Source organism: Callospermophilus lateralis, chromosome 6 (genome assembly GCF_048772815.1).
Source record: "Callospermophilus lateralis isolate mCalLat2 chromosome 6, mCalLat2.hap1, whole genome shotgun sequence".
Taxonomy (NCBI): domain Eukaryota; kingdom Metazoa; phylum Chordata; class Mammalia; order Rodentia; family Sciuridae; genus Callospermophilus; species Callospermophilus lateralis.
The window spans coordinates 116,576,338-116,593,951 of NC_135310.1; the positions used below are offsets into that span (position 1 = coordinate 116,576,338).

The 17,614-nt window shown below is 35.3% G+C and overlaps 1 protein-coding gene and 1 non-coding gene across 3 annotated transcripts in view; both read right to left on the reverse strand.

Moving 5' to 3' along the window:
* Positions 1 to 17,614, reverse strand: part of Zfand3 (zinc finger AN1-type containing 3) — a 336,281-nt gene that overhangs the window by 160,976 nt on the left and 157,691 nt on the right. The window lies entirely within an intron of this gene.
* On the reverse strand, positions 12,795 to 12,899 carry LOC143402650 (U6 spliceosomal RNA). The gene has a single exon (XR_013091729.1). It is a non-coding gene; the product is annotated as a U6 spliceosomal RNA (small nuclear RNA).

The following is a 17,614-nucleotide window of genomic DNA, read 5'->3' on the forward strand; positions in this document are numbered from 1 at the left end:
AAAAGAAGAGTGTTAAGATTCTGCTTTTGATATGTTGTATTGGGGGGCCAGGTTACTGGGGTTTGGACCCAGGAATGTTAACCACTGAGCTACAACCTCAGCCCCCTCTCCCTTTTTAAAATTTGATATTCTGAGAGAAGATTTTGCTCTTAATAAAGTTCAGCTAGGCCCTACAGTACATGCTTGTAATCCCAGCTACTTGGGAAACTGAAGCAAAAGGATCATAAGTTCTAGACTAGCCTGGGCAATTTAGCAAGACACCTTTAGATATATTACAATCTAGTCAGTCTAATATAATCAAACTATTTCCTTTTGTTCAAATAAATCACATGAGCTTTAAATAAGTCTTGTTTTCACTTAAATATGCCAATGATTTTAAACACAGAAAGGGAAATAACACAAGTCCAGTACAACGTTAACCACTTTAAACAAAATGTAAAGATTCAGAATTATTCTTTACTCCTAAAAACTTCAATGAGTTTGTGAGTTATTTTTCCACATTTCAAATGAGAAAATTAAAATGGGGGGGAAGTGGAGAAAGGCAAACATAAAGGCAGCACAGGATGTTAAATTCTGCACTGACCTAACATCACTACTTAGTCTACAAGAAAAGGTATGGAAAGAACTCTGACCAATAGCCACAATTTATTCATTGTGTGCAACTACCTTTTATTCCTAAGGACAAAGAAGCTACCATCGCCTTTGTTCCTCCAACTTTCTCTACAGAGCTGGTTGGGAGATATGTGAACACTCAAATATATGTTTATCCATGTTCTGGAAAAGGTTTTCTAAAAACTGGACAAACCAACTATATCATACATATTTAGGATATTTACGTATGAATGAATAAATGGCTGAAAAATAAACATCAATTTTATGGAGTAAAAAGTCATTCTACCCTCTTTAAAATCTATAGCTTTGGGCTGGGGGTGTGGCTCAAGCGATAGCGCGCTCGCCTGGCATCCGTGCGGCCTGGGTTCGATCCTCAGCACCATATACAGACAAAGATGTTGTGCCCACCAAATACTAAAAAATAAATATTAAAATTCTCTCTCTCTCTCTCCCTCTTTCTCACTCTCTCTCACTCTTTCTTTAAAAAAAAAATAAATAAATAAAAATAAAATCTATAGCTTTGAACTGCTGGCCAAAAGCCCACTAAAAGGTAACATTCTAATACAGTTTATGTTGGTCTACTCAGGGGAAAGATCCCAAGAACACAAAATAAATTGTGTTGGCAAAAGAACACAGATTGTCTCACAAGCTACATTTACATTGGCCCTTCAGTTCAGATCCAACACATTGTAGGGGCAACCCTGAGCATTCCAGAAGGCTGACCGCTAGTAGAAATGGGACTTGTGAAGAAGGAAGTCGAGAACCAGTTTCAGAAACAAATGAACTTTGTTTCTAGGGAGATAAAGAATATTATTCAACTTTGCAGTTGGTACCAGCCTACTCTAGGTCAAAAAAGTGTGATTTATTTAAGAAGAATGAATGAAAGTGAGTTAGCAAAGCTTTCTACACTAAGGGTAAAATAGAGATTTAAAAAATCCTGGGCTGGGGTTGTGGCTCAGAGGTAGAATGCTCACCTAGCATGCATGAGGCACTGGCTCATCCTCAACTCCACATAAAAATAAAATAAAGGTATTGTGTCCACCTACACTAAAAAATAAACCTTTAAAAAAAATCCCCTTTACAAAAGGATATGCAACAATGCTGCATTTCTAAATTATCCTGCATTCTTCAACCTGTTTTCCTTTCAAGTATAATTAGAGCAAACATTCTGAGTTTTATTCCAATGCATTAGAGGACAGTTCAGTTCCCACATATATTTTTTTCTTTTCTTTTTTTTTTCATTTATGGATACTTCTACTGACATATTAAAAGAAAGAAAGAAGCATTAAGTAAAAGGTAAACATAAGATGCATAGTCAGGACCTACAGATTTTTTTGTTCCTTCATAAATTCTGTTTGAAGAGGACATAAAAAACATTTCTATTTTCTAAATTTCAAAATTAGATAGAAAAATTTATAATCAATTAATTAAAGGTACTTAGGTATTGATGTGATGATTACGAGAATTGAGATGACTCATATTGGAACCTCTCAGGGGAATCACAGAAAGCTTTTTAGCTTGTTCAGTATCTGCATCTGCTTTTATTTTTAAAAAAATGGTTAGCCCCATATAAGGATAAATATAAACTGCATTTTTTTAGAACAGTTTTAGATTTACAGAAAAGTTGCTAAGATAGAATTCCCATATACCTAGGAGTCAATTTCCCCTATCGTTAACATCAGTATACTAGTATGGTACATTTATTACAATTAATGAGCCAATATTGAAACAATATTAACAAAGTCCATATTCCATTCATACTTCTTAGTTTTTATTGAATTTCTTTTTTCTATTCCAGGATCTAAGCCAGGAAACCACATTGTATTTAACCATTATGTTTCCTTCCTTAGGATTCTCTTAGCTATGACATTTCCTCAGACATCCCTTGTTATGGACAACCTTGATGTTCTTGAAGAATATTGGCCAGGTGTTTCGTACTGTGTTCATCAATTTGGCTTTATCTGATGTTTTTTCTCATGCTTAGGCTAGGTTTACAGTTTGTGGTCTTTAAAGACCACAAAGGTAAAGTACCATTCTCAGCACAGTTTATTGAGGGTATACTTTCAAAACAAATGCTGATGCTAATCTTTGTTAACCAGATGAGATGTTTGTCACATTTCTCCATTTGAAAGTCAACCCCCCTCCCACCTCCTATGCATGCCCCTCCCCTTTCCATACTGTATGCTTTGGAAGGGAGTCATAGCACACAGTCCACAATTAAAAGGTAGAAAATGAGGTTCCTCTCCTCCTGAAGGGCAGAATATTTACATAAATTATTTGGAATTCTAAATGGCAAATTTGTCTCTTGTCCCCTCTTTTATTTAACCAATCACTAATTATATCAGTATGGCATATGTTCTACACTTTTAGTTACAACCTGCTATACTTAATTTTTTTGCTCAACTTAATTCCAGCTTTGGCCCTTAGGAGCTCTTTCAATGGCCCTTCTGCCCTTCTTTGAAACGTATCTATCATTGAGCAATTTTTTAATAAAAGTACTCCCTTACTTACTGGTTCTACAATATGCTCCAAGGTCATCTTGTATTATATTTCTTGCCCTACTCCCAGATGGAGCCACTTCTCCAAGAGATCTGGTTCCTTCTATTACAGAATGAAATTAGAAACAAAGATCTGAGTGCTGCATATGATCCCTGCTCCTAGGCTGTCATTAGTTCTAGGCTCTCTTAACTGACAAAGCAAGGAAATATATAGGTGCATACTAACCTGTACACATACTCATATCTATATCTCTGTATAGCCATCTGTATCTATATTAAACTGGAGTTCTTACGGATGTGTCTGTCTCTAATCTGTTACTACACAGACAAGGCGTTCTAACCTCCTCCCCTTATCTGTGAACTCACATAACAATAGTGAGAAACTTGGTTTCCACTATCCTCCATGCACTCATTTAATTGTCCAATTCCAGTATACGCGTAGAGCAGTATCAGAATATTAATCTTGATCCCCATCCCCATGGAAAACAATTTTATCAACTAGAGTACAGTACTATGTGCAGGTGTTCTGCCTTTTAGTTTTACAGATTCCACTACTCCAAAGTTACTTATTTAGTTCAGCACTTTTTTCTCTTACCCCACCACCCCCTTAAGATTGTTTCATACATAGAGTAAGCCTGCATTGTCACATTCTGCATTCTATCTGGGGAGATCCCAATTTCCTAAGTGAGATTTTTTTTAAATTTGCATACACTAGGGTTCATTCTTTTTATCCTAAAGTTCTATATGTTTCAACAAATGCCATGTACCAGCCACTCCAGTGTCATACTGAATAGCTTCATCAACCCCAAAACTCCCCCACTCTTCACCTATTCAACTCTATTCCTCATCTCCTGGTAATCACTGATTTCTGCACTATCACTTTAGTTTTCCACAATGTCATATAAATTTTATGACATTTTCCACAATGTCATATAAATGAAATGATACAATGCAGCCTTTTCAAATCAGCTTCTTTCATTTTGAAGGTTGAATTTAAAATTCATATATATCCTAATTTCTTTGTATCAACAAATAACATTCCATTTTATAGATGTATTGCAGTTTGTTTTTTCACACAACCTGTGAAGGATTTGGCTGCTTCCACATTTTGAAGATTATAATACAGCTACTATAGCATTCAAATGCAGATTTTTCTAGGGATCTGCACTTTCAAATGGAGTTTCAATACAGCAGTCAACAGAATCTTTTCTTCCTGAACAATCTTCCAATTTTATCAGTCATGAACCAAAGTCAACTCCCCATCAACTTGACACCTCTGCCCCAAGAAGCCTTTAGTTACCTGGTATGATATTCACTGCACATCTACTAAACACTCTATTCAAAGCTCACTTTTTTTTTTTTTTTTAAGAGAAGAGAGAGAGAGAGAGAGAGAGAGAGAGAGAGAGAGAGAGAGAGAATTTTTAACATTTATTTTTTAGTTATTGGCAGACACAACATCTTTGTATGTGGTGCTGAGGATCGAACCCAGGCAGCACGCATGCCAGGCGAGCGCGCTACCGCTTGAGCCACATCCCCAGCCCCATCAAAGCTCACTTTTTAATTCAATGCATTGGATAAACATTTATAAAGGACCCCCCATGTTCCAGGTACTGTACCAGTATTCAAAGGATGAACCAAACCGTGGCCTTGGTCCTCAATGAAGGAAATAAAGCATTTCAAATTAGTTCATCTAGAACATGAGGCACCACAGGAGTGAATCCCAATGCACTGAAGACTGCCCCAGGAGCCACCCCTCCCTGCAGTGGCTGTCTTAACCTCATGCTGGCCTGGGGTCCTTAGGGACATAAACTTCATTTGTTTTCCTTTTGGACTCTCCTCTTGTCCCACCACTATGCAATGAGCTGACAGGTACAAATGCCTAGCTGAATTCCTGGCTTTCTGATGGCATAAATGTTAAATAAAACCATAATCATTCTGCTATGTGTGGTAGTTCATGCCTGTAATCTCAGCCACTCTGGAGGCTGAGGCAGAAGAATCCCAAGTTCCAGTCCAGTCTCAGCAACTTAGCAAGTCCCTTAGCAACTTAGTGAGATTCTGTATCAAAATAAAAACAGGATTGGGGTTGTAGCTCTATGGTAAAGCACCCATGGGTTCAATCACCAATAACCCTCACCCCCATCAGTTTTCCCATCAAAACCAATATGCATTCCGGAACCCTCTTCATATTAATTACAATATATTTATTCCTCTGTCCCCATTCTCCTTATAGGGCTTAGAGTCACAAAGCAGATATATTCCTGAAATATAAGAACTGAAAAACTATTCCAAAGAATAAAATTTAGATGTTAAAGCACTTCTGGTTTAATATATGTATCTTTTCTAAGCACAAACTCACATGAGCTTCAGGAATTTACCCTACAAAGATAATTCAAAAGGAAAAAAATTCTATGCAGAAAAATGTTCATTACAATTAACACAATCCCAAAGTAAGGAAAGAGATGAGCAAATGTGTACTGATTAGGTCAAGGGTATGATACATAGTGATTAAAAATAATTTGAAAACAAAAATGGGATATGTCTGATATAAGAGAATACAAGGTAATAAATCTATTTATATACCTTAAAAATGTATATATATAAAAATAAACAGAGAAGAAATATATAGAAAATGGTTTAGGTAGTGAAATAAAATTTTTCTTTATGATTTATCTTAAATAAAATTTTGAAGAAAAATAATTTCAGATAGTTTTATGGATTCTTCCAAACCACACTCAACAGAAAAAACAAAACTAGGGGAGAGATAGTTGTAGTTGAACCCAGGAAATAAAGATCCTACCGACTAGTTTGGATCCAGGTTTTGCTACCAGAGCTCTTGCAACTGTGGAGTATTCACTAATCTCTATGAGTTCCCTTTGTATTGGAGACACTTACCCTTAAATTTTTGTGATAATCAGAAAGAAATAAACATACAACAAGTGTAAGATAAATGTTAAGCAGTTGTTATTCCATTTATATGTGTTGATCAGATAATAGTGTTGAAAAGAAATACTGAGAAGAATACCATTATAATCTTAAAGCAGTACATATTTCATGTGACTGGTATTCTTGGCAAAACTTTTCGAAAATCTGCTCTTAAAATTCGTTATTTTTCTAGAAGAGCCCTAATATTTAAAAAAAAAAAACTTTTAATTTAGGAAAGATTGATAATTATAAAGAACTATTGATTTTTGATATATCAATTATATTTTCACTTATTCAATTTTGTTTCTTTTGCTTTCTGTGCTCACTAGAAAACTTCAAAAAAAATTTTTTCATTTAAGGAGGAAATCCTGCTTTCTTCATCTTTGTGTTTCTAGCATAGTACACACCATACATATTCCACAAATTAAAAATATTTATCAACTAAATTCTTTAAGCTTTCTTTTTTTAATCCCATCTGCAGAATTAAACTACAGCAATGTGGTTAAGGGATAATTATCACTGCACATTTCTAATGCAATTTTCCAAAGGAAAATTTCTGTTTCATTCTAGAACTTTTGGAGTTTTTTAATTGTTGTTGTTGTTTTGTAGTTGTAGATGGACAGAATGCTTTTATTTTATGTGTTTATTTTTATGTGGTGCTAAGGCTCACACATGCTATGCAAGCGCTCTGACACTGAGCTACAGCCCCAGTGCCAGCCTAAAAACCTTTCATTTTTAACAGACATCCAAAACAATGTACACAAAAAAACAGTCAAATGGGCTATCTAGAATTCACTGCATTAGGACTGACTGGGAGTGTGGATGGGTGGTAGAAAGCTTTGTCTGGCATGCATGATCCATGAGGCCCTGGGTTCATCTCTAATGGAGCGGGGGTACACTGCATTAATATGTATCTTGGGTTGCTCAAATCAACTCAGGTTGAGAACTTAATACTTCAAAACTATTATGTTTTCCTAAATGCCTGCCATTCAAATTATGAATGGGATTGACAGCCGAGATAGAAATTTTCCTCAGTTTAAGAGGTTATCTTACTAAATGTCTACTAAGATCACCTCAAAAGGAGAAAAAAGAAATGTGGTTAACAGGATCTACCAGAGGTCAATAGCTGCCTTTCTGCCTTTGATGCAGCATAGTGCATCCAAAAACCATCCTCACACAGGTGTCTATAGCATTATGATGTTGTCACTGTTCTGTTTCTACCTTCCCCGTTTCCTCTCCATTCATTCACTGCCTGAATCAAAGGAACTGTTCAACTGCTAACCAGTGCTGGCAACAAAGGCAGTTAGAACCAAGGTATCAGCTGGAGATCACATTCTAGAACACAATCATGAGGATCCACTCTTTCCTCTGATATAAAAATGTCTCAGTTGACCTCTACTGTATATCAGAAAGTGGGGGAACCCACCTTACATCTAGTCACTAAAGATGCTTAAAAGGCAATAGCACCCCTACAAAATTCTGGCTCTGTAATGTTGGTAAACCTTATTCTAGTGAGCCACAAGATGTAATATACTATTTAATCCTACCTGTTTTGTAGCTAAATAGCTTGCTTAGTTGATGGAAACTGTATGGCAAGAGTTACAAATAACATATTTAATATTATAAAGGCATCTACATAGTATTTGATAAATATACACAACCTGAAGAAGTAAAGAAGTATCTACACCTTGCCAAGCACTCTGTCAAAACACTGAAAAATGTAAAAACTCCAGCTCAAAATTACTCATTCTACTGCTAGGACTCTGGCGGCAGGCAACTTCTAGGGGAAAAGTAATGTCTGAACTTGGAATAAGCAGTCTCTATTGAAGAAATGGACACTTAAGAACTGCTTCAGCCTGCTTATAAGTGTTCCTATTCACAGACAGACACCAGATGTTCCACCTAATCTGATGAAGAGTACAAGCCCCTGTAAGAAAAATAAAACTCAGTTCCTTCTTCCACTATCGGAAACAAAGTAAGCTAACTGGCCTCTGAAGGCACAAGATTTTTCCTTCAATAACTTTAAATTCCATCTTTGAATGATAGCATCCTAACATAACATCTTTGCTTCATCTTGGAACCATAACATTATAAGTCATTACATAATATAAAAGTATTTTTTTCTAACAGGAGCCAAAACACACAAGAACTTGTTCTCTCAACTATAAACACACAAAGCTAGAAAGTACATGTAAAACCACAAAATGCCAGAAATCCAATTATTTCTAGTCCTATGACCCATCCTGTATAGTAGTTCAATAATTATTTATCCTTACTGATGACATTCCCTTTTAAAGGAGGATTTCGGTGTCTTTGCAACAAGTTAAAATATCACTATAAGTCAAAAGAATTCAAGTACATGCCAAATTTTTAAGACTATCATACTGTGCTGCAAAATAACTATGTTTAAATCAATTATTGCTTCATGACAATTTTGATTTGGATAGGATAAAGACAAGCAATTAAATATTTCAGAGAAATACTATGTTTATATATGAATACACAACCGGTAAAACTCCACACCATGTAGACTGCAGGAATGGAATCCTAATTTGAATAAGTTATATTTCACGTCTATATAATACATCAAAATAGGGCACGGTGGTACATGCCTGTAATCCCAGCAGCTCAGGAGGCTGAAGCACAAGGATCACAAGTTCAAAGGGAGCCTCAGCAAAAGCAAAGCACTAAGCAACTAGGAAATATTCATGACAAAAAGAAAGAAAACGCTTCAGCTCATTTTAATCATGAAGGCACCAATTAAATGAATCCAGAATGTTGAACACTATAAAATTTAGACTTTATCCAAGACTTAAGACTCTTCAAAAGTCAATGTCCAGAAAAACAACCAAAAAAGACTGATCACTGTATATTAAAATAAAACAGACATAATCAAATGCTTGAACTATGATTGGATCTTTAATTAAACACAAAATTTTAACTAATAAAAAGACATCTGGGGGACAATTAGAGAAATTTAAATATGATGTACTAGATATTATGAAATCATTCATATTTTTCTTAAGTGTGATGAAGATATAATGGTTATGTAAAATAATATCCTTGTTCTTGGGAAGTACATGCTCAGGACTTAAGGGAAAAGTGCCTGTAACCAGCAACATGAAGCAAAAAAAAAAAAAAAAAAAAAAAGAGGGAGAAAAAGAGAGGGAAAGCATATGTGTTACAAAATGCTGACAACTGGTCAATCTAAGCAAAGAGCATATAGAAGTTCATTGTTCTCATGCTTCAACTTTTCTGTAGGCTTAATAAATTCAGTCACATAAAGGAGACAAAAAAATGTGTGGTAGGCTAATAAACAAACAGGGTTTCTTACCCCCAGATTGAAAAGACATTTCTTGATCATATAATATTTAATCTAAATAAGTCTGAACACCAAAGATTACTTAGTAAACTATAAGCTAGGGAAGGGGAAAAATGGTTGCAGGAGCTCCACTCTTCTCATATCTACTTATAATGTTGTGTTCTGTTTCATCAGATGATAAATTAAATGCTGTTATGTGACAGGCAGCACATACATAAAATTATTTTTTTCCTCCTAAGCTCAGGAAATAACTGTCTAGAAGTACAAATTCAAAAGAGAACCCTTCGAGGGTGAATGAAATTTAGAAGTTAAAAAAACAAACAAACAAACAAAAAAAACACAGTTCCCCAACCTTTATTACGTAAGTTTAAAGAAAAGTCCTGATTAACTTAAAGAAAGCCAATCAGGAAGAGTAGTTATGATTTTCAAAAACCGCAAACCATATCGCTCATTTATAAACTTAAAGAGGTTATCAAACATGATGTATCACCATTAGCAAGAGAATATTAACATTTCATATGTTTATCTCTAAACGGGCTAAATGCAAAAAAGAACGATGAATTGATTATATCAATTTCAATAACAGCAAGGTTTGGTGGCACATTCCAGTAATCTCAGTAACTCTGGAGGCTAAGGCAGGAAGATCACAACTTTGAGGTCAGCCTCAGCATCTCAGCAAGGTCCTAAGCAACTTTTAGAAATGCTATCTCAAAAAAATTAATAAAATAAAGTAAAGGGCTGGGGGCATAGCTCAATAGGAGAGCTCTAGATTCAATCCCCAGCTCTACCACCCCAAAACTCAATAACCAGAAATCTTTCTAGGAGTTCATTAAACTCCTTACTATATGTAAAAGTTAAAAGACTGAGAACAATTTGACTAGTCTGAATTGAGATGTGCTATAAGTATAATACAAAGTTAAAAGACAGTATGAATGAAAGAATACTTTAAAACATTAATAATTTTATATTGATTACATAATGAAGTAACAGTTCATATACATTGAGCTAAAGTTAATTTAATCTTTTTTTTTCCAGTGTAGCTGGTAAAAAAATGTTTTAAAAGAGAGGAGAGAGAATTTTTTAATATTTATTTTTCAGTTTTCGGTGGACACAACATCTTTATTTTATTTTATGTGGTGCTAAGGATCGAACCCAGCGCCCCGCGCTTCCGCTTGAGCCACATCACTTGGGGGAAATTATCACTTAAGGGAGAAAGAGACAGGGGAAGAGGGTGGAACTCACACAAAAAAATACCCCAAATCACAGTGCTAGTAAGTACAAAAACAGAGACTTGAAAGCAAACCTTCTACTTCTAGAGCTTAAGTCCAAAACCCCAAAGCCAATGGTTCTCAGTGTTGTCTAGAACTCTCAGCATCACTGGGAATTTGTTACAATCAATCAAACTCTAAGGTGGGGCTTAGTTGTAGTCTAGATTTTTAGCAAGCCCTCCAATGATTCTGAACTAAAGATTGAGAACTGTTGCTCTGACCTAAACTGGTAAAAGCCAATAAAACCTTCTCAGAAGAGGATAACTATTAGAAACCTGAGAAAAGGTTAGTCCTTGCTACTGTTATCTTTTGGTGAAGCTCTTCAAGAGACCTTCATTATGAGATCTGGCAAAGACTGAGGCTCTGTACTTACATCCTGGACTTTGCACAGTATCTCTTCAATGAGTTCCTCACCTAGAACAGCAACTCATTTAATATAACATCCAGATAGATTAGCAATTTAAGTGCAAATAAAATCACAAAAGTAAAAATGGGAAAAAATAATGATTTAGGTAGAGGATTAAATGAGACAACACCTGGCACTAAAAAAAAGATTTATAAATTCAATAATACACACACACACAAAAAAAAAAAATCCTGAAATGCACAAAAACGTCACAAAGAGGATTTTCAAAAAAATTAAAAACCAGCTAGGATGGTATAGTATCTGCAACAAGTATCACAAAAGGCTAATTTCTTAATTTACAAAAATAACATCTATAAATTAAAGACCACCCAAGAAAAGAGACCTCCTTGAATTAATTAAATCAGATGATCACATAAAGAAATGGAAATATTCCATTTCATTCATATTAAGAGAAATGAAAATCGCCCCCCAACACACCCACCGCAACCACCTTTTCAAAGATCAAAAAGTCTACGTATCTAAACTTAAGCTTCTGGGCTGGGGAGGTAGCTCAGTAGTATTTACCCAGCATGCACAAGGCCCTAGGTTCACACCCCAGCACTGCCAAGTGAGCAAGTGAATAAAATAAATAAGTGCCAAGCTTCCACTATTCTTGTCTCCACCCTCACATCTTCTGCAATTCAATTTGCAAAAATGCCATTCAGGGATTGTTCAGGTCAAAAATTTTGATGACTGTACTTGATTTGATTACAACTTATGTGCCAGCAAATCTGGACAGCTCCAGCTTCAAATAAGATTCAGAATTCAACTATTTTTTCTTTGCCATCATTCTGATCCGAGTCATTGTGAACTCTCAACTGCATTATTATAATAATCTCCTAACTGGCCTTGCCCTTGTCCCCCACCACATTTCTTCACACAAAATTATCACTCTGGCTCTTAAAATGTGAATCAGATCCTATCACCATTCTGCTGAAAATCCTCCAATGGATTTTCATCTCATTCTGTAAAGGGTGAAGTCTATACCATAATCCAAAAGCCCTTACACATGATGTAAGTCACTTTATCCCTAGGACTCATCTACTACAACTCACCCTGTGTTCTCTCTGCTGCATTCAAACTGTTCTTAAAAGGAACATTTCTATCCCCACAATCTTTGCATCAGTGTTCCTCCTGCCTGGAATTTTCATTTACACACACACACACACACACACACATACACACACCCCCTCACATATGCTTCAAATTTAAATTTAAAAGACATCTGGTCACCCTACCAAAAATTTTACTCTCCAGTCCTGGCACTTCATACACTGCTTCACTGATTCATAGCATGCAACGTGCTAATAAAGTTTGGTTATTTGATTCTTGTTCTATAGGGAAGCTAGGGGAAAAAATTTGGGGAAGCTTTTTTTTTCTTTAAATCTATTGCATTATGAAATTTTATCAGGAGGTTTAAGGTCTTACCTTGTGTATCTTGTTATTTGGTGTTGGCACAATAAAGATTTCAGTTTTGTGTGTGTGTGTGTGTGGTTGGTTGTTTTGTGTTTGTTTTGCTTTTTGGCACCAGGGATTGAATTCAGAGGCACTCAACCACTGAGCCACATCCCCAGCCCTATTTTGTATTTTTATTTAGAGACAGGGTCTCACTTGAGTTGCTTAGTGCCTCATCATTGCTGAGGCTGGCTTTGAACTTGTATTTCTCCTGCCTCGAGCTGCTAACCTTTGCGCCAATGTGCACGGCTCAGTTTTTAACACTGGAAATTTTCTTTCATCATACTTTGCTCCTACTTTTTTTTTCTCTTTTCTTTATGGAATGCTTTTCAAATTTGTGCATCACTTTTGCATGGGGTCCATTTTAATCTTCTCTGTATTGTTCCAATTTTAGCATATGTAATGCCAAAGCAAGCAACCCACTGCCATTTTGTTTTTCCTGCTCTCTCATTTAGGAACTCCTGCTAGACAAAGTTTTTGAGGCAAAATTTTTTGAATCTAGATCTTCATCAACCCAAACCACATTCTCTCCAAAGAATAAAATATAGTTTTCAAACATGGAGACATTCTCAAAGTTACCACTGATTACAATACCAGAAAAACATTCTGCAACAAAAAGTAAATCTCAGAAAGAAGATGATATACAAAGTTACAAACAAAAAGTCCTGTTACATCTAAATAATAGTTGCTAATAATAATATATCTAAATAATAGATATAACTCCTGGTTATATCTAAATAATAGTTGCTACATAGGAAATAATTTATGTATAGAGTGTTACTGGCGTTGTTGAAGGTTTTTATCTGTTTTTTAACCAAGACAAAGCCAACAACAAAGAAATTATCAAAGGTTTTTAGGTCACCTTTTTTCCAACCTAATGGCATCTAAAACTTAACATGTTTCAAAACCTAACTTCCTCATTTTCCCATCCAAAATGCTACTCTAGCTGCCTTCTTCATTTCAATAAAAGACAATTCTATCCTTCTAATTGCTTAGGCCAAAATCTTGGGAGTCCTCCTTGATTCTTTTTATCATTTCATCAATTAATAAATCCTGTTAGGATTTTTGATATACCTTGGACATAGACCTAACAATTATTTCCAACTAGAGCCCCTGCCCAAGCCATTATAATCAAGATCTTGAATTACTATAATAATCTCCTAAATGGTCTTTCTGTATCCTCCTTTGCCCCCATATACCAGAGGTTAAGTAAAACTTTCAAATTTAAGTCTGATCACATTACTATTTTGATGGGATCAAATAAACGCTCATCCAGAGTAAAAACTAAAGTTCTTACCAAGGCCTATCATGACCTAAATGACCCAAATTTCTTATTACTTCTGACTTCATCTTACCAGTATTTTAGTCTTTCACTCTGCACCACATAATAGTGGCTTCTATTATTCCTGGAATATACCTTGGAACACTCTCCAATCTCAGGATCTCTATATTTGTCGTCACCTTTGCCTGACATTCCTTCTCCAGATGTTCTGGTGGTTCAGTCTTTATCTACTGCCAAGGACTAAGTGTTTGTCTCCACACCCCATCTAAACCCTGTCAAATTTTTGCATTGAAGTCTCAATCCCTAATATGATCATATTAGGAAGTGAGGCCTTTTGAAGATGGAGCCCTTATAAATGGATCTGCTGCCCTTATTTAAAAAAAAAAAAGACACATAACAGAATATCTAATGTATAAGGAGATTTAGGCAAGAAGGTATCTGCAAATCAGGAAGAGGGCCCTCACCAAAATAGTCTATACCTTCATATTGGATGACTTAGCCTTCAGTACTATGAGGAGTAAATTTCTTGTTTAAGCCATCAGTCCCTGGCATTTTTGTTACAGCATCCTATATTAAGTCATCTACTGACCTCTGTACATACAATAAGAAACCTACATATTTACACTACCTTCCTAAGCACCATCTCTCCTATTAACATGCTTATCTTTCTCCACATCACTCATCATCATCTATTGTTCTACACATTTACATATTATATAGTTTTTTTTTTACCTCTCCTCTCACAGTATAAGGTAGGACCTTAAAGGTACAGACTTTGCCACTTTCATTTGTTATATTCCCAGTGCTAGGATAGTTCATAATATATATTATGTGTTCAGCTAAATTATCTGTAGGATGAATAAAACAAGGCATTTTCTAAAAAATGCTAACAAGTACACCACTCAGGAAGCTGCTCCTTACTCCATGTACAGAGCAGAAAAGAGTCCCTGACACAGAGCAGACATTCAGTAAATGTGCAAGAGAGTACAGGGAAGGAGAAGTAACAATCTAAGTTGAGGCCATGTCCTTATGAACAGAATGTTAGAAGATGAACAAGAGTTAGAAGAACTAGAAAAGCAAATCAGTGCTGAATAACTATTTAATTCAGAATGAGGGCTGTCTTCAAAGAAGACATGGAGCTACTACCCATTTGATCCACTTAAGAAGCAGTATATTTTAATTTTGCAAAACAATAAAAACACTAAGATTATAGATAAAACTATATAGAAAGAAAATGAACAGCTTGAACCACATGGAGGAAAAAGTAGAATGTTAAGAATGGAGAGATGAAATGACAAAATAAACATACTTTAGAGCAGTGACATTTCTAGCAGAGGGTGGGGAGATAGGGAAGAGTTTGCAACGCTGTAGCAAGAAGGAAGTTTGGCAGGAATAAAAGCATAAAGGTCAAAATGGAGATACACATTGAGACCGCATATTTACACTGCTTATTTGGAAAGCAGCAATAAAGTTCATACCCAGTGATACAAAAAGAATCTTATGTGCTCCTAAGGTTATAGGAAAAAGCATTAATCACACAGTCCAATAGGGTAACAATGCAGCTATGTGAGGGCAAAAATAACGTTACTATGGGAGCTTTGCTTCTAGTTTTCATTTTCTAATTATGGGTTGGAAAAATTAATATTTTCTTCTAATGTAGCATAAAAGTTTTCATAAAAAATTTTAAGCAGTGTTTTCTTCCAACTCCAATAACTTTAAAGAAAAAAAAAGAAGCAGCAGCAATTCTCAAAGCATGCTTTATATTAAGGCTATAAGTGATTAAAGAGTTCTAGTGTTGACTGAGATACTAGAATTTCTCCCCAATAAATAATAATCTATTTAAAGGACATTATTTTAAAGAGGATATTTCATCTTGAAGGTTATGCCCAACAGTAATAATACTCCTTTTTAAAGAAAGGGCAGTGAAGACCAAAGCAAATCATGACTAAGGGTTGCTATATCTTTGCCAATTTCCAGTAAGAAAAGAGTCCAAATGTCACCCAAACAGGCTGAACTATCTATAGCTCTTGCTCCTCTCCTCTCTGTCTTGATTCAACAAAGTACCAGCAAACAGTCTCAAATGTTCTGCATCAGAACAGCAGAGCTCACATAAGGGTTAAGGATTAGATTCAGCAAGCCTAGTGCAGAACCTAAGGTATTTAAGTTTACTTAGATTCTACAGGTGATCTGGAGCTGCTATTTTAAAAGGGACACCTTCTTCAATGAGATACTTTTTTTTTTTTTTTTTTTAACATTTACACTGTTGAGATTTCTAGTCCCACCACCACACATGAACATTCAAGTATCTTTATCTTTATTAGAAGAAAGTACTATAAAATGAACTGTTTTTTCTACTACTGATTTGATGGGAACTTTTTGGCAATAGTCACCAACAGAAAGGAAGCCTAGATAACTGTTAGAGGATTTCTAAAACAAATTAAAAACCATGAACCATTTATTCAACATTTAGAAACATACTCCTCTGAACATCACTACTGGAAGCCTCTGAATCATCATACCACAGAAATGAATTTCTTTCATGCTTGGAAACCCACTTCTGATTCCTCTCCTTACTTCTGCATATCTGCAGTTTCTTCTAAACTGGGATTAAATTTCAAACTTCATAGAAGTTATCACAGCCTGATTCAAAGATAAATCCCACCCCCTAGCCTAAATATTCTTGAATGTTTTCAAGGTCACTGATTCTCAAAGCTAAATCAACCCTATACTTAGGAAATCAAAGTTTTAAAACTGATAAACATAGGCTCTCTGAGACCATATCTTTATTTATTTTTGAATTCTCTGTGCCTTGAACAATTAGTAAACATTCTGAAATTTTTTCACAGACATAGTTATGACAAGCCTTTTAACAAAATAAATATGAAACAAAGTTCATTTTAACTATTATACATTAAAGGAATAAAGAACAAGGAGGAACGCATAACATCTAAGCCTCCATTTCAACCCTTTTTCTGCCACGTTTTCTTGATCCATTTATCTACTGATGGGCATCGGGGCTGATTCCATAATTTGTTGTGAATCATATTACAGTAAACACTGAAGTGAATGTACTGCTATTATATGCTGATTTTAGCTCTTTTGTATAAATACCAAGAAGCAGGATGGCTGTGTTATATGGTGGTTCCATTTCTAGTTTTTTGAGGAACTGCCATGCCATACTGCTTTCCAGAGTGGTCATGCTCATCTGAGTCCCACAATGTATCAGTGTACCTTTTCCCTCCACGTTCTTGCTAACATTTATTATTATCTTGAGATAAAAAGATAATGTAGTTTGATTTGCATTTCCCTGATTGCTAGAGATGTTGAACTTTTTGTTTTGTTGGGGGTTTTGTTTTGTTTTTTAATGTTGGCCATTTTTCCTTCTTCATTTGAGACATTTCCATTTAGTTCTTTTGCCCATTTACTGACTGGGTTATTTTATTTTGCAGTTTTTGAGGGGGCAGTTATTTTTAAGTTATTTATATATTCTGGATGTTAATCCCCTGTCAGAGGAATGGCTGGCAAAGATCTTTCTTCCAATTCTGCAGGCTCTTTGTGCTCTTAATCATTTTTTTTATAGTGCAGAACCATTTTAATTTGATGGCATCCCACTTGTTGATTCTTGGTTTTATTTCTTGAGCTTTAGAGGCCTTGTTGAGAAAGTCTGATGTAGGCTGATAGAAGTCCCGATTAACCCTGTTTTCTCTATCAGTTCCAAGTTTTCTGATCTAATTCCTAAGTCTTTGATTCATTTGATTTGACTTTCGTGCAGGGTGATTAACAGGGATTTAATTTTATTCTTCTACACAGGATATCCAATTTTCCCAGAATCATTTGTTCAAAAGTATG